General features: G+C 31.2%; 1 protein-coding gene across 1 annotated transcript in view; it reads right to left on the reverse strand.

Moving 5' to 3' along the window:
- DACH1 (dachshund family transcription factor 1) overlaps positions 1 to 23,993 on the reverse strand; it is a 387,153-nt gene that overhangs the window by 234,934 nt on the left and 128,226 nt on the right. The gene's annotated exons all lie outside the window — the stretch shown is intronic.

The following is a 23,993-nucleotide window of genomic DNA, read 5'->3' on the forward strand; positions in this document are numbered from 1 at the left end:
AATTACATGGTTACATGTAAGGAAGTTTCACAGAGTAGCTTAGATCACTGGAACTACCTGGACTAGTCAGTCTTGCATGCACCGATATAATTATATTCTAATACTATGGAAAAGGAGATATCTTTATCTTTCCTCTCCTCTGTAGAGCTAGAGTAAATAATGCAAACTTTATATCTGAAAATAACAATGTAATTTGATGTTTCCAGACTTTTCACCCTCTCCCATCCTAGCTTTTAGGTGGTTAAGAGAACTTTAAAGTAAATTAATTTTTAATAGGTTAAAAGCAAAATCCATTAATTTTTACTTTAAATGAACTCTAGTTCATTTAAAGGCTTCTAATTGTTAACTTTAACGAGGGAATTATTTTCTAGTAACTATTCCTGAATCATAGATTAAAAAATATAAAATCAGCACTTGACCTATAATCTAAAATCAGACTTGCTAACAAACATTTACCAGCTCTCCTTGATCTTAAAGCATATTGTAGATATTCATAATTTGCAGGACTGCTACATACATACATGCAAAATGAGGTACACACAAAAGGCTACCAACTGACATGCAAGGAAGTAGTGTTGTCTAACAAATGCAGATTCATTTTAAGAAACTATATCATAAATGGTTATATACATACAAATCTATATGAAATCAATAAATCTGAATGCTTATTAAATTACTACATGATCATGATATTTCTTAGGAAAGCAAATATTTAAGTCTGAGATTTAATAATTCAGTATAATAGCTGATAATTATTACATTTATAATTAATGCATATAACTTTAGATGCAATTGTTTTCTCAGAATGATCATACTTTATTCACCACATAGTCCTCCCCATAATATAATGATGCATATTACTTTGTATCCTATTACAAAATATTTTCTGATGATTCCTTGTTCAGATATATAAATGAAAATCACTTAAACATCAAATCATAGATTCCAGAAAGATATAACATAAAAGGAAATGAGAAATAGTGACAGAATGAAAGGAGATCGATATGAGGTAGTCAAGGGAGTAAGTAGGATTTGGAGAAGAAATTTAAGATACATGCTAGAAAAATGAAATAGAAATAAAATAAAGAGAAGTAATGTTTCAGTATGGTAAACACATAAAAATAAAAAATCAGAAGGCGTCCTGTGTGAGATGAAGTGTGGGTAGGGAAACAGAAAGGCATATAAGTTCAAAGAAAGAAAGTATAAGGAGATTCAGATTTCATATCGAGGAGTAAATGTTCAATTCCATGCTATCTCAGAGTGTTTGCTTCTATAGCTGTGTTTGAACATGAGAGCCTAACTTCCTGGGTCACTGCTCTCCTATAACATGGCAATAATACTTAATATGTGATAACGAAGATCTATGACATCATTCCACAATCCAACCCCTCCATCGTAGCCATCATTAATGACATAGCCAACCTCAAGGTTATATATAAATATGTATGCGTGTACGCACATATGTACATGGGCACACATACGTTCATATGCTCCTGTGCACGCAGTGAGCAAGCTTTGGTTTCTGCCAGCTGCCTTCTCCTTTTCCTCCTCTTCCTTCTTATCAAAAGAATGTTTTAAACACATATGTCAATGAAGCTATGCAAAATCCATGTTCTTCCCATCTATTCTAGGCCACAACGTTCTATTTAGAAAATCAAATAAGGCACAAGTATTGTGTATGTTAAACTCAAATTATTCACACGTACTTTTAAAAAATGTAAAATAAGTTCTTAATTTTAAAAGGACTCTAAATTGTATGTAATTTTCATATAAATTTTGCCTTTATGACAGTAAATTAAAATGGAAATCATATAGTATATTTAAATTTACATCTCTTGCAAAATGGTTTTCAAAAGTTTGCCACCAATGAATTATTTTCTTGATTGGCTTAAAGTACTATGAAACAGGGGAGAAAGAATATAATTCTGGGCTTATATAAACATCTACCTTCAATAGTTTAGCAAGCAATCATTAACCAATGCTTTGCATCCTATTTACTTACGACAGTCCTATAGAACGATAAAACTCTGAAAGCAATTACTTTAAATTTATTTTTCCTCCACATTGAAGTAGAAAAAATTGTCATGCAAAAGTTAGCATTGAACTTGTATAATAATAGAGATTTATTGAGACAAGACACAGTGCTGATTAAAAAAATAAAAACTTTGAAATACACCCTAACATCTTTCCTGAAACACATGATAATAATTATCTTAGGAAAAGGTGGTGCTGACAACAGCATAAATGATGCTGCCAAATGGAGAGTTAATTTTATTTTAAAGGATTAAACCATAAATTACTTCTTTAAAATTAGTGAGAAAAAAAGAGATCCCTTCTAAAGTCAATTTAATCAATTCACAAGAATTTCGCACAAGAGAAAAAATTATTAGACCATAACATTCCAAGAGATTATATGAGAATCATATTAAAGAACCTTGCCATGCTTATTCAGGAACTAATTTAGAATATATATGACTGAATTTTCAAATATCTGTGTAACAATTTATATTCTAACATATTTATTGCCAAATCAATCTAGATTTTTAAATAGTAGTTGGATAGGTTTTCCTCACCTTTTAAAAATGTTTTCTTTTCAAAAATTCACTTCTAAATAAGAACTCTAAATAATTTTCTTGTGTGGTATATATATGTTAGCAGAGTCAAGGGATAGTAAGCATTTTAAAAATTTATGCTAATAAATGCTATTATTGTCCACAATTAGCTGTTCCCTCACTGCCCTGGCTCTGCTTTTTTGTAGGCAGAATGAAGATAACACACTTCTTCGTTATGGAAGGTTTTTCCCTTCCTTTTACTTTGGTCTTGGCTATAAGGCTTACTGTGGCCTATGAAATGTGAGCAGATGTGACATATGCTATAGCTGAGTAGAAGTCTGACACGCACTTGCATATAGCTCTGTCCCTTCCTGAGCCTCTCTTCTCTTCCACGAGAACACACAGGTCAACAGACACCAGGGAAGCCCACTAGACTTGCCCATGGCCATCAGTCATCAAGTAATGTGAGCTAGTAATAAATGTTTGTTGTCATAAACTACTTGAGATTTTGGAGTTGTCTGTTGCTGCAGGTAAAGTTGACTGTGCAAGATGCATCATAAATATCATAATCATTTGTTATAACTACTTAAAATATTAAAAAAGCATATGTAGGCCACAGTTCAATTGCTGATATAATGTATCAGAAGTAAACATACTTTTTGTGAAAAAAACCCAAAGCCTTCATTTCTTGTGGGTATGGTAAGAAATCTGCATGAGATTAACAGTAGACTCCTGATCAGAGCAGATCTAAGTGTCGATTCATTCTTATAGGAGGAGAAGAAGAGAGAAAGTTGCATTTAAATGATGGTATCAGTTATGTGGAGCTTACAGATACTTCGCTGTGTGGAGCTTATAGATAATTCACTTACAGATACTTCACTGCAATTTGATTACCGACAAATGATCCAAAATTATCAAAATGCAATTTGATTACCGACAAATGATCCAAAATTATCTGTCCAAGTATTGGGGGCGGGGGGGCAGGGAGGGCACAGATAGAAAGATAGAAACAGCCTTAAAATGAAATTACTATGACATAATATTTTTAATGAGTTCAAAACTAAGTAATAAAAAGTCGCTTTTAACCTATTTAATGATGGCATTTAATTTCTTCAAAGGAAGAGTAGAAATATTTTTTAATAAAAATTAAAAGATATTTGTTATAAATATGCTTCTTTGGTTCTAAAACCAATGTAATAATTTCTCTAATAAATTTTTATTAAAATACTGTTAATTTCCATTGACTTATTTATGATAATGTGGAAACAAGCACTAACGTATACTTATTAACGTATATAAAGAATGATCCATCGTGTTTGAAGGTAATCGTGATTGAGACATACCTAGAACAGGAAGGAATATTATCAAATAGCTATGAAGTATTCAGTGATCATTGTCAAGTTAAGTTGTCCTAAGTCCTGGATTTAGTTTTCTTCTAGTAATAATACTTTATGGTGAGATTTGACCTTCATTTATCCAATACTTCCTGGTTGGAAATAAGAATAAAGTCCATGAACAGAAATGAGAGAAGATTGGTCCTACGGCACTTTAGTGAACAGAATGCTATTGGCTACAACTCCTGGTACATTGGGTTTTATTTGAAGAAAATATCATGTTTGCAAATAAGTATTTGCTTATAGTGAGTAGATAAAAGTGACACAAGTGTATGGAAGACAGCAGTTAAAGAATATTATAAAATCATCATTAAAATATTAAACAGCGTGAAAAATGCCTTTATTAAAAATGATTTTATGGATTTGAATTTAATGAATTCACAGAGCCCAACTCTATAAACGACTGCATAGGTGGGCAGGTAACTTGTTAAATTCCTCTAATCCATCAATAGCCAAGACTGGGGAAAGTTATTTCTGCCACTAAGTTGCCATCAGATCTGCCATTTGGACCTACCATTTCCATCCATAGATCAAACGTCTTTTTTTTTCAGAACCAAGTATATCAAGTTTGATCTCTTGTCAGAAGGCCATGAAGTCTTCATTATAAGAATCAGTAATTGTTACATAGTTCATAAAAATTTTGTAAGAGTGCTTCTCTGTTCATATTCCCATCTTTTCCCTTGCCTTTATAGCCCACCTCCTCCAAAACTAATCTTGAATTTATGCCTTTATTTTTTGCACTTTCATACGATATATTTTTTTATTTTTTTCTTGTTAGAAACAGCCCGTTTTTCGCCATCAATCAAGAAATTTAGTGATCATAACCTTCTGTTTGTAAATATCCCCTAGCTTTACTACACAACTCCATACAAATATTCAATCGGAGTATTTCCTAATGTAAGTATTACAGATCTCAGAACAAAACCTGATATGGTTTCAGAGTTGTAAAATGGAATTTTAATATCTACATCTTTATAGAGATTATATAAAGAATCAGAAAATCAAAAAGGGGCAAAAAATACAGAGTTTATATATTATTAATCCTTCTTAAATTTAAGAAGTTAATGATTGAAATCTATTGGAAAAAATACTTGTATTTTTTACAATGATGAAGATGCATTTTTAAATAACAGCTCCTTAATTAAAATACCAACAAGATAGCATATTTGCAAATATTCAGATTTGAAATAATCAAAACAGTGAGACATAATTTCCCAATTTGCTTGCTATTTCTTTTTTAGTATATGAAATTTAGCAAAAACATGTGATGTGATTACTTGGACATCTTCCATGCTCTTAACATGCTGGTTTGATATAAAAATAAAATTAGTTTCCTCACAAATATGAACTATGATATTTTCCTTATGATTTCACTAGCCAAAATATTTTTTTACGAATAATTTTATTTGCTTATGGTAATTTTCTCCCATCACAGAATTTTATTCTAATTCTATTTTTTCTAAATAAAATATAAAATCTTATTTAAAGTATTACACAAAGTTGAATAATGTTAAAATGCATTAATTCTTATATTAGAATCAATTTAATACTGTATATTCTAGAATTATTCTTTGCACTCTATTTCAAAATGAATTCTCCCATTTATAATGAAACTCCTCCTCAGTATTAAAAGTTTGCTTTGGCTACTAAAATTATTTTAAAGATCTTATTGATAAATCACAATTTTCATTTTAATTTCTGCAAAAGCTTTATTTTCCAAAATTATTCGATATTAAAGTCTTGCAGAAGTATATATTTGAATGCTTTTCTTCACATAGATACCTCTACTTTCTATACAGTTTAGTGAATCTCTCTTCCTGTGAGGATGTTGACTAGGTTACAGAGCTTCGAAGAAGATTAAGACATGGTATGCTCCCTCATGAAACTCACAAGCTCTAGGGGTGACAGACACATACATATACAAGCAGCAAACATTATGTGGTAAGTGCTACAGCACAAGGGTGTTAACTACACGTAATGGGAGCATTTCTGGAAGCATCAGCAAGGCATGCAAACTGTGCAGGTGCACAGGGCCTGTGCTGAGAAGAGATTCTTGTGCTAGATTTAATGCTCTGCTATCATTATCTTGAATTCTTATCATTTTTAAATAAGGGCCGCAAATTTTTATCTTGCACTGTGCCAGTCCTGAATGTAAGCCCGTGTGTATGGCAGCCAAGGGCAGATTTTGTACTCTGGGGAAAAAGACTAACTCTAAGCATCCTAAAATAGTTGATATTTGATTTGGGTCTTTAAAGTGAATTGGAATCTGGAAAGTGAGGAGGAGATGAGGAAAGCCACGTAATTCCAGAGAGAAGATGGAGAACAAAGATATGGAATAAAATGTGCTTAGGAATAATAATTAGACTGTTATTTCTAGGCAAGATGAAGTTAAAAGGGTAATTTGTAATCAGATTTCCAAGGGCCTTCAAAGGGCGAGCTAGAAGGTTAGATTTTATTTATACAAAAGTGATAACTTTAAGCAAGAAAATGAAATAAAATGGAAGTTAGTTCTAAGTGTGAGGTTGTGGAGAAAGACTGACGAGTTAGACCATTGCTAGAAGATGATGGTAGAAATCTCAAAAAATATGAAGTTAGGTGATAGAGGGCTATCAAAGTGGGCACACGGTGTTTTATACATAGATTCCACTATTTGTCTTTTATTCTTGAGAGTCCATGACAGAATTTCAGGAGGCCTACTGAAATGGAAAATATGATAATATACTTGGAGAGTAATATAAATTCTTTTATTCAAAAGGTTCTAATCACCTATAAATAAAAAGAGTGTCAATGAAACTTTACAGTAAAGGACTAGCAATTTTCACTAAAACCAAAAATGAAAAAGAGTAAGAAGCAAAATCCTGATCAAAGATCCATAAACATATAAACTATAAACTATCTGTTCTGCATGGTTTATTCCTATACCTCTCTATATAGCACCAAATCAATCAACATATCATAAGGGCAAATTAAAGATATATTAAAATGAGCCTGATGGAGACAAAGCTGTTGATTTATTATTTTTCCACTTCTCAAGTTGTTCCTTTGAAATAAGCATATGATCATATTAACTAAGGAAATTACTCCTTTTACATGCCTCAGAGATCAATACGATCTCTTTTTCCAATACAGATCTGGAGAGAGACAGTGCGTGTTTTATTTTGTCCTAAAAAACTTAGTTGGAAGCTATTTAATAAGACTTTTAAGATGGAAATTTTCTGGTGTTTTTTAAATCAAACTTTCTTTTGTACAATTGCATAACTCCCAACAAAGTGAGTATAAAAATAATGGATAAGTAAATAATAATTAAATAAATCTAATAAAGATATCATTACTGAAGGAATAAGTAGCATATAGTGATTTTCACAATGTAATGGGGTTTGCAAGACATTCAAATCAGTAATCTAATATCTCTCAAGAATTGTTTTTTCATCATTTTTTTCCTTATAATGTTAAACTGTTTCTTATGATTGTTATTTTGTCAATCATTTTCTCAGGGTTCATAAGTATTTTTTAAAACTTATTATAATTTATTCATAGTCGAACTTTACTTAAATGGGTACTATATTTTAATATTGATTCATCACCAAAGTATATAAAGTTTTCCTTTGAGTAATTAAACATGTTATTTGTTTTCTAAATTGCATGAATATTTTTCATTTAAGTATGATTATAAATAGTCTGCTTACTGATAATATAATACAGTCCAAAATCATATTTGTGTAAGTTGGGATAGAAAATAAAGAAAAAGACAATCTCTGACTCCAAAAAGTCCATAATTTTTGAACTTGAACCAATTTTGTGTAGCTAAATTAGTTTTCTTTTTTAAAAAATCCCATTTTGTGGATTCCATCTCAAGGCCCTCCCATCTTTGCCAAATTTCAAAGAAAAGGTGCCATGAAAAAATGAAACATTGGAAGGGGCTGGAGGAGTACCACGGAAAGCCCCAGGGTTGAATGGGACCTGGAACTTCGGTGGGGCCTGAACGGGAAGCAAGCATAAAGCTGTCTGTATGTGTGATGAGTGCGAGGGGAATGTTGCAAGTAGAACGCATGAAATAGTAAACAAGAGCTAATCATAAAGGATCTCGTAAGCCTCACTTAAGGGACTTTAAGTTTTAAACGGCTTGTATTTGAAAGACATTGAATTGTTAAAAAGACAAAACCGAGATTTTGAATAAATATTATTTTTAAGGTTGCCAGTTAGGAATACATGGGCTAGAGTACTTAAAAAGCTTCCAACATTTCTTTTTTTGCGTCTTTATATAGATTTATATGAAAAACTAGAATAATCTAATGTAATATCTGCAAAACTTACAATTTACTTAAAAAATTATATTGGGTCTTGATAGTCTTTGGAGAATTTCTCTTTGGAAGAAACTTTAAAGTTGACTCCTGAGATAAATTATAGAAAACTTAAATATTTTTAAGCAAATCATATTAGAGTTGAACAATTACCCTAGCCAGTTATTCTATCAAAGTAAACAAATATATCTCCCTATCAAGGGAGAAAAAAATGGTTCTAAGGAGAGAAAAACATGGTTTCAAGGCCACCGAACTTAAACAATATACATTTAGGTCACATATGAGCCTGGATCCTTGAAAATGCATAAGATTTATTTCTAACTCTTCACTCACTGGGAAAATCGGGCCAGTAATAAATTCAGAATGCATAGTAATAAAGAGCAGGAAAATAACATTAAAAATAAGTATCAACCCTTAAACTGCAACAGGAGGGATGTAGATGAGATATGAAAAAATAGATCTTCCTCTCATTAGAGCCATTAAACATTAGAATAGGTTATCAGGTAATGTCTCCGTAGACTCTTCTCTCGAAGATTTTTAACATCTGAGAGGCAGCCATTTATCTTGAATCGTTGAGGTAAGTCCTGTCTGCCAGCAGGTCAAGGGCTAGATGACCTCTGATTTCATAAGTCATATTCCTTATTACCAGCTGCCTGATTCAGTTATTCCAGAACTCTATTTTATTTAGAAGCGATAATCAGCAATGTTAAACATGCTCCAAATTAAATATTTTTGAATTTTAACGTGAAGAAACTAGTGAAAATGTGTGGATCACAGATTAAGATTATTATTTGTAAATATAGCTATAATTAAGGTGTTTTTAAAAAAAAAAAAACTTTTAGGTGCTAAAATAATAAGCAATATAGAGACAATGTAAAATTTTGTCATTTCTGGGTGATAGTGGAAATACGAGCAATTACTTATGAGAAGAGTTGCAGAAAAGTTATTTTTGAACAATATAAATGTGATAAAATTCATGACAAATATTTTTGGTACTTTGTACATTGTGATTAATTTAAACAGATACTCTCCCTTTTCCTTCACTACTCTCCATCTAGATCATGAAAAACTTCAATTCTATGTTGGGCAGAGATGACCTCAAGGAAAATAAATTATGTTAATCAAAACAGCTAAGGATCAATAAACAAATGAGCACATAACATAGATAATGTCATTCCAAAAAGTTACACAGATTCATCTTACTCTGTTATCTTGATTTTATGTAACTCCCTCTCTTCATTCCTTATCTCTGTTACCAAGTACAACAAATAAAGAAGTAAAACAGTATTTTTAATATGGATATAGAAATTCTAAAATGATCCATAACATATCTATCTGAAGAAATAGTTAAAATATATTTTAATCATTTAAATAGATATTATTAGATAAATTGCATGTTTTTCTGGAAAAAAACTTTTTTTAAAAACCTTCCATTTGAAAACTTTTTAGAAGATATATAAATTCAAATGAAAAAATACAATGTGAACAAAAATTGGATTGAAATATCATGAGGTAGTGATTATGTCTGGGTTATACAGATAACATTATACAAGTATCACTAAAATTATCATTTTTAAAATAAAAGTACTCCAACTGTATTGCTTTAATCATAAGATTTATAGGCTTAGAGGACAAAGTATACAATAAACTAGATTGCATTGACCTTCCTCAGAACTAACACTAGGTAAATATTTTTAGAACAAAATTTTCACAATTTGCAAATACAGCCTAAACTTAGGATTTTGAATTTGTTTAAATTTGTACATATATTCAAAAAATACTCAAAGGTTACTTCAGTCAAGGTCATGCTGCCCTTTACATATCACAAATTCTTGTCACTTAAGGTAAACAAAAATTTTGTAAGAAATGTTTTAGTGTACAGCCAGAATAGAATAATAAATTATAATCTCTCACTTTAAGTTAAAATAACTTCATTTCAATAAATTGAATTAAAGTTAAATTACTTTTAATAAGTTATTACCCTTGCCCTCCAAAATTAACAACTTTCATTCCATAGCAACCTTACACATTTTTAATTTTTATTAACAAAAAATTTAAAAAATGCTTTAAATGAAATTAAACTAATCTAAGCACTTGATGCAATAACACCAACAGTTATTGCTTATAACTAGGGATTACCTACAAGTGATAATAGAGTATATTTTGGCTTGTGTTCATTATAGATTACTGTAAGTTTTAATTTTCTCTGTTGCAACGTTTAATTGACAAAAACAAAACGAACACAGTAAAGGACTCATGGCAGCAACGGGTCACAAACCCAAGATTTCTTTCTTCTTTTTTTTTTTCCCCTTTCTGTTTTGTAACTATGGTAAAACAATAGAAGTGAACTTTCCCTGAACTTTTCTCTTTAAAGGCCTGGGTCCACGTTGACCCAGCAGGGCAAGTTGGAACCTGATACTATCAACCCGAGGGCTGCTAAAGCAATCAGGTTCAACAACAACCATATATGTTCCCTAATGTCATTTTGCCACAAAGCCAAGGCAAAAGCAAGCTATTTCTAGTAAAGAATGTCTTTCTATTGTGTCAAAGATTAATTCAATAGTCGAAGCGTGCATAAAACATGAACTAAATGGTAGACTACAGAAATATATTATTGTTCTTTTGTAATTATATCAATACTGAAGTCTATTTGTAGATAAGGACCAATCCCACAAAAAAATAAAAGCTTCTAGATGGATTAGTAATGAACAGATGATATAAATCCCTATAGATTTAGATGATCTTATATTCAACTAACTCATTTTACTAAGTTCTCATGGTAACCTATTTCAAAAGGTAACATTGCTTAAGAAATTTTTTCATGTTCTTCTATAGGCAATTAAGGTATAAAGACATAACTGATTAAATTCATTAATTTAGATATTTGTTAATTCTGTAACTGCAGCACGATAAATGATGAATTAGATGGACTGTAGTAACACCATTCTCACCTCTTTCACGCAAAGGCATTAGCATTTCTGTTTTAAATCCAGTTTTCAAAAATTTGTAATTTTATAACATAATTTTTTAAAAGAGCGACTACATCTAGAAGCAAGGAAAAAGATAATTACAATTCTAATATTCACAAATAAGTATTATAAAACTAGTTAAAGTTCAGCTCTTTTAAACTTCTAATGTTCAACTACAATATTACAAAAATTTAGTAAGGACGATATAATAATAAGAGAAGCAATTGTATCATTACTCAACACCCTCTGTAAATGTCTATATAGCTATTTAAAATGTATCACATATATATCACATATTAACTGTTATTAATTACTTTCAAATGCTAACAATACTTAAATAGATGCTCAGTTACATTATTTCCTCCGGAATATTATCCCCTATGGGCGTTGTAATACACTTTTGAAGAAATGGTTTCAATGGTTCCAACAGTAGTGGTGTGTCATGTGGATGAGGTCTTTGTTATCGTCACAATAGGTCTCAGCATACCAATGAGAAGGAATCAGAATTGTGCCCAAGGTACAAAAGGAGTTCAAAAAAAATATAAACTGAATGAAGAAACAGGGACATTTCCAAAAAATCTAGGGCATTAGCCACTGTAAAAATAGTTATCCTAAAATGGTAATTTTCCAGAATAATATAAGATTTTGAAAAGTTAAACAATGTTTAAAACAACAATTTTTTCCATACTTTAAGAGGTTCAAGTAAGTCAATTACAATGGTTATTCATTTGTGTAGGTATAGTGTTTAGGTGTAGCAGTGTGTGCATTTCAGATATGGCCAGGTTAAATACAGATAATAAGAGATCTGTTCCAATTTATTAAATACATATGGGATTTTTTATGAAAACATAGGTTTAATATTTTCATCCAGTTCTCCTTCTCTGGCTCTCAAAGTAGTAATATTAATAATATCATTAAAAGTGCAGGTTTAATTCTATCTTGATTTTTAAATAGCCTGACTTCAATACCTATAACAAGCATGTAGGGCATTAATAAAGGAGATTAAAAATTTTAAAGCGTACTATAAAACCAAAAAGGTGGAAAGAAGACCATGGAGACAAGAAATAAAATAGACAAAGAGACAACTTGCTTAACTTTTGAGGTCTCGATAGTGTATCCATTGATTTTCTTTTCTCCCAGTTTGAGAGAACATAGGGAATTAAGACTGAATTTCCTGAAGGAGGGAAGGCTAACATAGAAAGAACACCTACTACATAACAGGTGAGTAATGTATCTCATCTCATTTAAATTCCAACAGTCCTAGAAGGCAGATATTATTATCTCTGTTTCTCAGATGAGGAAATTAGAGCTGACGGGCCCAATGGCATGACTCACAAATTACAGATTTTTGTGTCAGACTCATGTATCTCTGACTTCAATGCCTGTGCCTTTTCCATTATAACATGGTGCCTCTGAATAACAGAGACAATAGATCACTCGGCCATGAATCAAAAGACAAGCTGTCATGTATTAGATGTGTGACCTCGGCAAGCCACTTAATCTTTTGGAAGCCACATCGCCTCTTTCCTAACACGTTCAAGGGGGTGCTATGGTGAATAAAATCTGAAATTTTTAAATCTGAAATAAAATAGTCATAGAAGTTAATATTATTATAAGATGGTTTGTAAGGAAAAGCAAAGGAAAAAGATAACTCTATATTCTGTGATTTCCAAGAGTACATTCTTCCAATCTAGAAATGTAGTTTCCTATATTTGTGTCATTATCTTTATCCCATTTTGACTTTAATGTTACTCTTCTTCTTCCTGCTCTTCCTAATTTCACTGAGTAAAGACATTATAGCTGTTAATACCTATCTACTGGTGAATATAAAGGGAGTATTTTCCAGTGGAAAAAAAATCAAACTAATTATATTAAGTAAAAAGGTGATTTTCAGTCTAGCGGATGAATTACAGTAACATTCTTTGGTCATTTTTTTTCCTGAAAAAGTAACAAAAACTCTAGTTCTTAGACCAAAAAGTTTGTATCCCGCAATAATTTCTAGATCAGCTAAGAAATGAAATTGATGCCTAATTCATCAGTGATTAAAACAAATTCTTGGAAAATTGGAAATGGTGTTTTCTCTTTTCTCTTGAGTTCTAAACCCATCTTTCCATTGATGTACTGGATATTTGGATATTTCACAAGCACTTCAAATTCAACATGTCAAAAATAAACTTATCTTTCACCCCAAACTTGCATTATCAGTTTCATTCCATGTATCTGTTAATAAGCCACCATGCATCCAATCACCAAGGTCAGACCCAGGGGTCATCTCAATTTCTCCCTCTCCTTCAGTGTACTTTTTATTTCACCACTCAATAGTCACCAGCTTCTATTGATTCTACCCATGATATTTCTCAACTCACTCTCTTCTTCATTCACATTGTGCCTGCCTTATCTCAGACCATTTCCCTTCTGTTCTTGTAGTGTACTGACCTAAGTGATCTGTATAGAAATAACATTCCAGCACCTTGGTGCATTCTGCAAATCTTCCAAAGCTCACCAAATTTCTTATCATAGCATACCAGACCCTTCAAAGTCTAATACCTCAATTCCTTTCCAGTACAATTTCTCAAAACTTTCCCACCCTCTCTGTGTAGTTGGTACCTAATTACTTTCATATATCCATGCTTTACAGATGCTAATCCTTCTGCCTAGAATGCCCTTTCCTTCAATTGTCCATGGGAGAAACTCTAAGCCAATTCACATCAATTCCTTCCCTAATCTCCTCAGGTACATGTGGCTCACCAACTTCCATCCATTTCCATAATACCATGGACTATATTATAATACTTACCATGTAAAATAATTTATATACCACTTTTGTCTAGGCATACAAAGCCTTTAAATGCAATAACGATGGTCTGTTTATTTCTACTCATCCAGAATTTAACATTAATTTCTGGTAACTAGCAGAAAATTAATACTATATTTGCTAGATGAATCAACTGAAGGAAAAAAAATTAATAATTTTCCAAAAAAGTATATAATGTGCATTAAATTACCAGAAAGTATTAAAATAGAGAAACTATCTTTTCAAAAAATTAACCATCCTTCATGAAATTAAGAGGATGCTATAAAATGTTAAGGGTTCATCTAAAGAGACTATTTTTATTGACTAATCAATTATATTATGTACATACTTACAAAATTTAAAATACAAAATAATCTAAAGCAAAATAATATAGAGATTTTTGAGCTACAAAAAAATTTAGTTTAAAAGTGCTCTTAAGTGTCAAAGAATACAAAATATTAAGTCATCATTGCCCTTTAAAATTCTTTCAACAAGAATTCCCTAATTGTACTTTCACTTTATCTCACTGTACCAGTAAGTAAATAAATTAACAAAATAGCTTTTATCACACAGAATAACCTTTTAACTGAGGGATTATCTCTGGTTTATTTTTCATTTCTTTCACTGCAGATAGAAGTTCATGCCTCATTGATTAGTTTGCTAAGGTGGTGACCAGAAATGAAAACACAGTCTCTCAATATTGCAAGAATCTGAGTGTGTAATCTCACACACACACACACACACACACACACACACATTCTCTCTCTCTCTCTCTCTCTCTCTCTCTCTAATGCTTATCATCTAGCTATTAGTCCCTGGTTCAGTGCTTTATTTTTCTAATAGACTATATATGTTTTCTCCCTCATTCTATGTCTTTATGCCTGGCATTTAGTTTCTAATAAACAGAGTCAAAAATTATAAATATTTCATTTCTATTAGCCCATGTTCAGGTATAAGTCCATTTCTTAGATTTATTTCCCATTTATACTTTTTTAGGCTTTATCATTAAATTGCATTTAAGTTTTTTCTTTTTAAATCACAATTTAAACTGCATTTCATGACTACTTTCAGGGGAAGAGAAATACAAAGCAAAAGGGAAAAAATCTAGTTTCCTTCGGACTCCTGTCATTTCTAAATTCAGTGTGGCTTCTATTATGATATACTTCATTGATTCACACCTAAATTCGAGACTTGCCTTGTTGATCAGTTAGCTCATTATTTCCAGTCAAATCTTTAGCTCTACCATCCCTTTCCTTTGTTCAGCTAAAGATATCTGAAATTATTAGTCCAAACAATTTTAAGCAAAAGAAATTATAGAAATTACGACAATAAGTGTTCATTAGAAAGGCCAGAACCAGGGAGAGCGAACCATTCGGACCTGGTCTGCTGCTACTCAGCACTGCTGAATCCTGTGTTTTATGTTTGAAAAAAAAATCATCGATAACCTAATATATACTAGAAAATAATAAGCTCAAAGGTTTCAAAATCCAGAACAAAAGAAGAGGAAAGAGATAATATGGTCCCACATAGAAAATAAAAGCTTTGAAAGATTAGGACAGAATAGAAACCTCAAAACATTTATTAAAAGGTAACCAAATAAAAGACAGATAAAAATTAGTCTTTTCACTTCTGAGCTCAAAGATAAAGGTAAGAGTATTCTGGCCAAACATAAGAAAGGGCTGGTTAAGAGAGGCAAAAAGTTACCTTTTGAGATCCTTATCCCTTCAGAGGTCAACAGAAGTTGGACAACCTATTGAACTTATCAGGGATATTGTAAAACAGGCATTGGCATTCGGTGCAGGTTTTAGTTCACTCGCTGCTGAGGCCACTTTCTAATCTGAAATTCTAATATTCTCTTCACTATAATACAACCTCCATCGCCAGTCTACTTGGTTATGTGTGCAAAATATAGTTTCTTTTTTATTGTACTTGCTGTTTCATCATTTAGGTGCTTATATCTGTAGGCTCTTATGTTATTCTGATAACTGGCTGTTCTGTCAACATTTCCAAGTACTACCCATCCCACCCATTGCTTTTAGAATAAAGATCATCAGGCAAGATGATTTTGAGTAATAGCCAAAGAAAGCTTTAGGAAATTATCACTTGGCAGTTCTCTCATCTCTCCTTTCAGTGGAGCTTTCTTTCTTGTTAAAGCTCTTACTCCTCCCATTAATGTTTAAACCCACCACCTCAGCCATCCACACTTTTTAGTGTTTTGCTTTCAACAATCAACTCAACCCTGCAAGAATTTAATTGATAATTAAGGTTAAAAGCTTAAATTATGAGTATTTGCATTTAAAAGAGGCTCCTTCTACTGAATGCAACCTTTGGTGTTATTTAAGAAGAAAAATAAATGAAGCCTTTGCAGGCCACCTTTGAAAGGCTGTCTTTGACCTAATGTTAGAATGGCTCTCTGTGTTATAGGATTTGCTGCTCAAGGAACACCATAGCCCCCATGTCTTACTACAGTATCTCCAAGACTCTTCTTTTGGCCTTTCGGCCCCTTTACAAACTTTATACCCTAAATTCTCACCAACTGACTGCATATGAATTCATAATACAATTTCATGCATATACAGTAGGCACATAGATATTATTTGTTGCACTGGAACTAAATGCATAATCTTCCAGAAGTTAGATCTGCCTGATATTTTCTGTAGGCTCCAGGCTTTGTATGCATTATGCCATTACCAACATTTTTCTTTGGAGTGGTGGAGAGAGTAATATCTCTTGCTCCATCAAAAATGGATTTGAAGTGACTGCTCTAAGAAGTCTCACTGAATTATATTGATTGTTTCCATCTTCATTCCTATATTTGTCTTGGCTGTGTATTCATTCATTCAACATTTATGGAAAATTTATTATGTACTGAGGAAGGTTTTGGATGAAGAAAGAAAAAAATATGGTGCCTTTAGATTAGTGGGACAAGGAAGACTTCTCTAAGAAGGTAAGGCATAAATATTAAAAAGTTACCAGCTACGAGAATAAAAAAGGAAAACGTTCCTGGCAAATGGATAGTGAATGCAAAGAAAGTAATGTGGAAGAACTTCGGTCTGGTCAGGGCACCCAAGGAGAGAAGTATGGCTGGGTCTCAGTATGTGAGGAGAAGAAAGGAAAATGATTACCTCTGAGAGGACGGTAGCATATGAAGTTTGGGTTTCTATGGTCCTATCGATAATATTTATTTGTATCCTCTCTTATGAAGTCTTAAATCTTTTCCTCTGCACAGCATGCTTTTCCATTCTCCAAATATAATATACTCTCTGTCTCAGGCAAGAGACACACTTTGCTGCCCTATTTTCAGCCATAATGTCTAGTTCAAGGCTCAGCTCATAATCATGTTTAAAAAATGTGTTTGACTAAGTAAATTAAAATGTAATATAAATGGAAACCACTCATTTAAAATTCCAAAGCACTCCATTATGTTTAAGTTTTCGGACTCTATAAAGAATATTATCTGTGTTTTAATGAAATATGAATCCTTTTCCTGCTAACTAGTTTTCGACGTAAGGATTACTCTGCAGCCAAAGGTGCATTATACAAATGTCTACATTTGGTCTCCCTTTGTCATTGTTTTGCTATCCATGCAAAAGATCAAGATGAACATAAAGGTAATAAAATGATACATAATAGTACAAAGTTGTTCTCTATACATTACTTATCAGTTCTATCTAAGATGTCTTTATCAAAAAGTTCATTTTCCTTCAGTAGTGAGTTTAAATTAAGCAGTTATCCTGCCCACCTGTCAGAATGTTCTTACACCTAGATAAATGTAATTGTTATCACATACTAAAAGGGAAATATAAATCTACTTTATAGAAAGCATTTCTCTTGATGATCCACAGCTACTTCCTGTTATAATTACTGTACAGCGAACAATAACAGTATTAGTTCAAAAACATAAGGAAAAATAACCTATAGATATTTAAGAAGCAAATCCAACACTGATCTTATACATGAAGAAAGTAAAAATCTATTCCTAACCATATGAGTGATAAAATATGATTTCACTAGAGTATAAATGTTCAGCTATTAGGCCTGGTGCCCTCATAATATATTTGCCTAATACCATAGTAAATTCTTTCATTGTTTTTCCTCAACTAGAATGACAACCATCTAACCTACATAATATTAAGCAGACATTTAGTTCCACTGATGTGAACAGCCAAGAGATTAATGCTGACAGAGCTAAATTACACAAGAGTCAAGAAATGTGATCCAACAATACAATTACAATTATCACTAGAGGTGGTAAAATATGAACATATTTTCATCCACTAAGGGCTCTGGATTAAAGGGCCAAACACTTAAACACCATGTTTATTCATTTAGAAACTAGGGGCATTCCAAATTCTATAATTATATGACTTTGCATACATTAAAAGCAGCTTAGTATTAAAGGCTTCTGATAGCAAAATTACAATTAAGGGTCAATCTCTATTTTTCATTTTCAGTCACTATTTCAAAAGACTTAAAATAATCACTGAGTCATATGAAGATTAAAAAAAACCTAGTCTTTATTTTCTTTCAATTTTGTTTCATTAAATTTGCAGTATAATACATTATTTTTAACGTAGATTGTTATTTATGTTGTGATATCATAATAGCATTTTTTCCCTAAAGTTTTCTTGGGAAAAAATATCCATTTTAAAAATAAGATTTTAGGTGAAAGTTCTTAACAGTATATTAAAGTATTTTACTTCTTGGAAGGTATAATATAGAAACTTAAAGTTATAAATATATATCTGAATGCTTTAATAATCCTGTTGAATAGTATATGTATTAATAATATTTATTACAGGGACAAAATTAGAAAATATGCTCTTAGGCAATTATAAGACTATACCTTTATGTTATTTTTACTTCAGTATATAAATCATTATTCAGAATAACTTAAATATTAGAAAGAGTATTCCTTAGCATTATGTAATCAGCACATGCCATTTGAATTTATAATGAATGTCTATGTTATTTTTAGGTAATACAGTCAGGATGAAATTGAGGAAACCATCTTCCTTTTGGCTTTTCTTATTGACATGCTGGATGATTTTAAGACGTTTAATACATTTTGTTTTTTCCTCATCACACTGAATTTCCCCATGTTGAAGCTTGTTGAGACTTTCAATGAATGTAGATTTTCTATGAGATTCTGAATCTTTGAGTAGAAATATAGGATTGCTTGTTTTCTTTATTTAAACATAATAATAATTCATAAATGTCATTCCCTTTTAATGACAATGAGAAGGAGCCCCTTTTATGTGAAATCCAGTGGTTTTCCAGTTGCAGCTTCTTGTGACTAAATCATACTGAACATCAAAGCAATTATTTATTCAATAGTTTTCTTGATAGGAAATGGGTTAAGATGTGGTTGAAAACTGGAAGGGAACATTCCTAGATAATAATATGTAAAAAATATAATTGTAGTGAGCATGGTTTTGATCAACATAGAAATTTTTATTCATTAACAAGGATCCCAAAGCAAATATATATCATTTTCTTGTTTATTATTTCAGCTCCTTCAACAGTTCTGAACACATTGATGAAGAACCAAAAGGCCAGTCATACAGAATCACTGCGTTTCACAGGATGAGGAAATAAGTTTGGATTTTGAGTCAGGAGTTACAGGTTTCAGATTTTGCTTGTTTGTGTGATCGGATAGTTCCTGCACTCAGTGTCTGCATCTACACAGTGCCGTTTAAATATTCTATTCCTGATTTTCTCCAAGGAACTAGGATGAATTTGGGCGTGCAGGCAGAGGAGAGTAAGGGGCTTCTGACTGTCCCTCCCTCAATACTCAGAAGCTAGCGTTAAGGATAGAAAAACTTATTTGGAGATTTTGTGAAGGAGTGACAATACCGCCCAAACCTTTTTGTAAATGGGAAGAACAGAATGTGCTGGGAGTTTCTAGGTTTGTTTTAATCTTTTTCCATGGATTATGGTATCAAAATCAGAGATCAGTTATACATTTATCTATCCCAAGTAAAATGAAAGCTGCTAAAATGTGTCAGTAAAATTGGTACCCCAAATAATTGCTGTCACATTTTAAGATATTTTACAAGTTCAGACAGCACAAATAAATTATCTGAGCAAGAATGCTGAAAAGTACTTTGATATTGACTTGCATTTCACACAATAACTAAGTTTGGTTGTAATCATTACTGAACAGAAAATTTCAATATTGATTGTTCTTTCTATAATATGGCAGATAAACACTGTTTTTAGTAAGGTGTATTTGTGTAAAATTTATTTTCTAATGCTATATCTGTGCTTGTCTGTTACTTAATTTAAATAACAGATTAGTATTTTTTATTTTTGTTTTCACTTTCCTTTCAGAATATTTTGACAGGTAGCGACAATTCTTAGACTATACAGAAGAATCCTTTGCAGGCACTCACTCAAACGTAAGATAAACAGAAATATAAATTCCTATCTAATGGGAATTATTTCATACATTTTAATTTTCAAAGTAATGGCAGCAAATATAAAAAGATTTATATCATCAAAAACTTTTAAGGGATTATGATTGACCTATCTTGTTTAACTCCAGTGAAAAGTAATTTAAAAACCTTCTCCAAAAATGTATTGAAAACAGTTTTCTATACTTGTACAAACCCACCTGGTGATTCTCAACTAGGCAAAACTTTTTGCTAAACAATCTTATCATGTATGAACCAATATAACTGCATTTACAGTGATTAAAAACTAATATATTCAATGCACGCCAATTTAAATCCTAAATTACTCCAACTGACCAACACAAAAGCTTGAGATCATCAGAATTTAAATAAAACTTGTCTGTAATCTTTTGTTCAAAAGAAATTGGAAGCACTCCTGAAATGCTGCACAGATATCATATACTTTTTCTAATTTTTTCTTATTTTTACATGCAGCAAAATAGATGAATCACTTCAAAGACAGTTGAATAAAGTATTACTTCCTTAACTCTAGCAACTTACATGAAATTTATCTTAGTTTTAGTACCAAATGAAACAAACTAACTACATTATACCTAGAGTTTAAACAGAGAAAAATTGTAAAGGAATTTGCAACTAAAATTCCATACGATTTATGACCATTTTTGTTTTAAAAGAAAGTTCCAATTAGCTCCAATAAAGACCACATTAGTGTAATAAAAATCTTCAGATATTTGACTGTCTAAAACACTCATCTTATAAATTTTTCTTCATCAATGAATCTTTATGTTACAATAAAGATCAATCAAAACTAACTATAACTTCTGGACTTACAAAGGAACAATTCTCTTCAATGATCGCAACTGTAAATACAAAACCTCTAAACAAGAGACATTACAACTGTCAAAGAATGTTATGAATGACAAAATATATGCAGTCTAAGCATATATTACAATATATCTCTTCGTCAAATTAAACCTGGAAAAAGTATTTAAAAACAAAGTTTTGAAAATAACTGCTTTAGAAATGGAATTAATAAAACAAAAGAGGCTTGAAAAATTTCCAACAAAACCATAGTAAGAGGGTTATTTCCAAAAAATACATTTATACAAAGGTATCTTTATTGCTCCAGCAGTAACTGTTTGGGGCAATGTAGCCTTTTAAAAAAATGAAGCCACGGATTCAGATGAGTTTCAAAAATGAAGATGAAAGAGTGACAAAATAAATATGAATTGACTCAAATATGAAATTCTCATTTTAAAATGCATCTTAGAAACCCTAATTTTATTCAAGGGTTAGTTCATCCCTTCTTTGAGTTCACTGTGTTATTTTACTTTTAATATTAAAGTAAAATACTTTTGCTTATTAACTCAGGAGTGGCACAATCACAGTATGGTTGATCAAACTGTATCAATATAAATTATATAATATGTAATAATTATATATTATGACAAACAGATAAAACTAGTAAAAGTGATGATTTAGTAAAAAGTGACAATTTGCAACTCTATATTTATATTAAATTACATATGTAAGACAAGATTACACAAATTTAAAGTCAGTTAAATCTTGATGTTTTCTAAAATATTTTTAAATATTTGTTTTCTCTAGAAATATTTGTTATCTTATTTGCCATATAAACTTGAGTTGTCACATATCCTTTGCATAAATCGGTTAAGATAGAATTGATAATTATTTATTAGAGAAATAAGCTGTATTCATACAATATTTAAGATAGCACTAGTCACTGAAAATTTTTTTAAAAGTATGATATTTGTTTAGATATTGCTCTAAAAATAAATAATATTGTATTTAAAAAGAAATTATTAATGGAAGATTTAAGAAAAACATGATTACACATGATTGATCCTTTAGAAAGTTATATGGTTTATAAGGCACTGGATTACATGTTTCAGTCTGGCTTTATACAGATATTCTTTGCTTCATTAAGTTATGTATTTGTGATTATGGTTTGCATTGTAGTAGTTTATCTTTTTGGACAATGGCTCCCTTTGAGAACCTGCTGAAGGTTATATATTCTTATAGTCAGTAAAATGAACACATGGTCATACGTCCAAAATTGTGCATGCCATTTCAAGGGCTTCCCAGATGCCCTTAACTCAAAACCTCAGCTGTAGTCCAGAATACTTGCTGTCATGCACACCTACACAGACCTTAGGTGAATAAAATGAATTTTCCTCAGCTTTATTATTAACATAAATGTGGCATAAGTTTGAAGTGTATAATTTAATAATTTGACATAGTCTACCTCATGAAATGACTATCACAATGAGATTAGTTAACACATCCATTGCCTCACATAGTTACCTTCGTGCATGTTTGTGTGTGTGCTGAGAATGTTTAGGATCTATTCTCCTAGCGATCTTCAAGCATGCAATACTAACTATACTAAATATAATCACCATGCTGTGTCTTAGATACCCCAAATTTATTCATTTTGTAACTGGAAATTTAATAAACTACATTTTAAAACCTATGTAAATGTGTCTCACTTAAGAGAGAAAACTATTCATTTTTTCTACTTATATTCACATAGGTACTTGTGGCATTATTGTGAGAAAACTCAGTAATTTTAAAACTGATTTAATTGGAACAACTGATGAGTACTAAAAAGTAAGCTCACTGTGATGTAACAAGAAAATTAATGGAAGGAATAAGTGCTTGGATTTCTAGAAAGCAAATTATATGTGCAATTCAATCTAACTAAATTAGAAAAATTCTAGTTCAAAAAGTAGATGCCTAACAGAAAAGTAAAATGGTATTTGTCATCTTATATACACTCACCGAAAAACTTATATTTCGGTTTAAGGTATTAAAGTGAATTAACGAAGTAACCATTCCTTAGAAGTATACATCATTTCAGTCTAATCTTAGGAACAATTCTCCTTATTAAATATCATGTATGAAATAGTCTTATTTATCATCTTAGCTCATTAGATATTATCTAGAGAGGCTATTTTGACTTAAAAAATAGTTAGGAAGCCTATATTTTAGTCAAATTAGATTTGATACTTTAAATTTTTATCTATTTACTGTGATCTTTTATTAAACAATTCTTCAGCTCCAGAGCATTTTAGCAAGGTTTCTAACTTTCTTGTAATTAAAAATAGCATATGATAGCAGAGAACGACAATAATTAAAAGTAATCAAATTTAGTAAAGTGTGTACGAAATAAAGAGATCGGTACATATTTTGTTGAGGAGTTATCAACTGATAGGTTGTTATCTATGTAAAATGAAACAATGCTTATTATTAAAATATAGGCTAAGTTCTTTGCCTCTTTTTCTGCTTTCGTAAAATGTATTGCTTGAGAAACAAGGCTTCAAAAAACAAGGCCTAAAAAAATCTACCACTCAGGGTGCCTTTGAGGATATTTAATTAAAATCTAATCCTGCATTCATTAAGGCTCACATAAATTAAGCTGTCATTCATAAGATTTATGGATTCTCATTTGCATATTGCATACAATTCATCAATTACTCAAGTATGAAAGGAGCACATTTCCCTTGGAGCTGCCTGCTACCCTGCCAACATTTGAAATGAGGGAAA

The sequence above is a fragment of the Pteropus alecto genome, unplaced genomic scaffold, assembly GCF_000325575.1.
Source record: "Pteropus alecto unplaced genomic scaffold, ASM32557v1 scaffold72, whole genome shotgun sequence".
Lineage (NCBI taxonomy): Eukaryota > Metazoa > Chordata > Mammalia > Chiroptera > Pteropodidae > Pteropus > Pteropus alecto.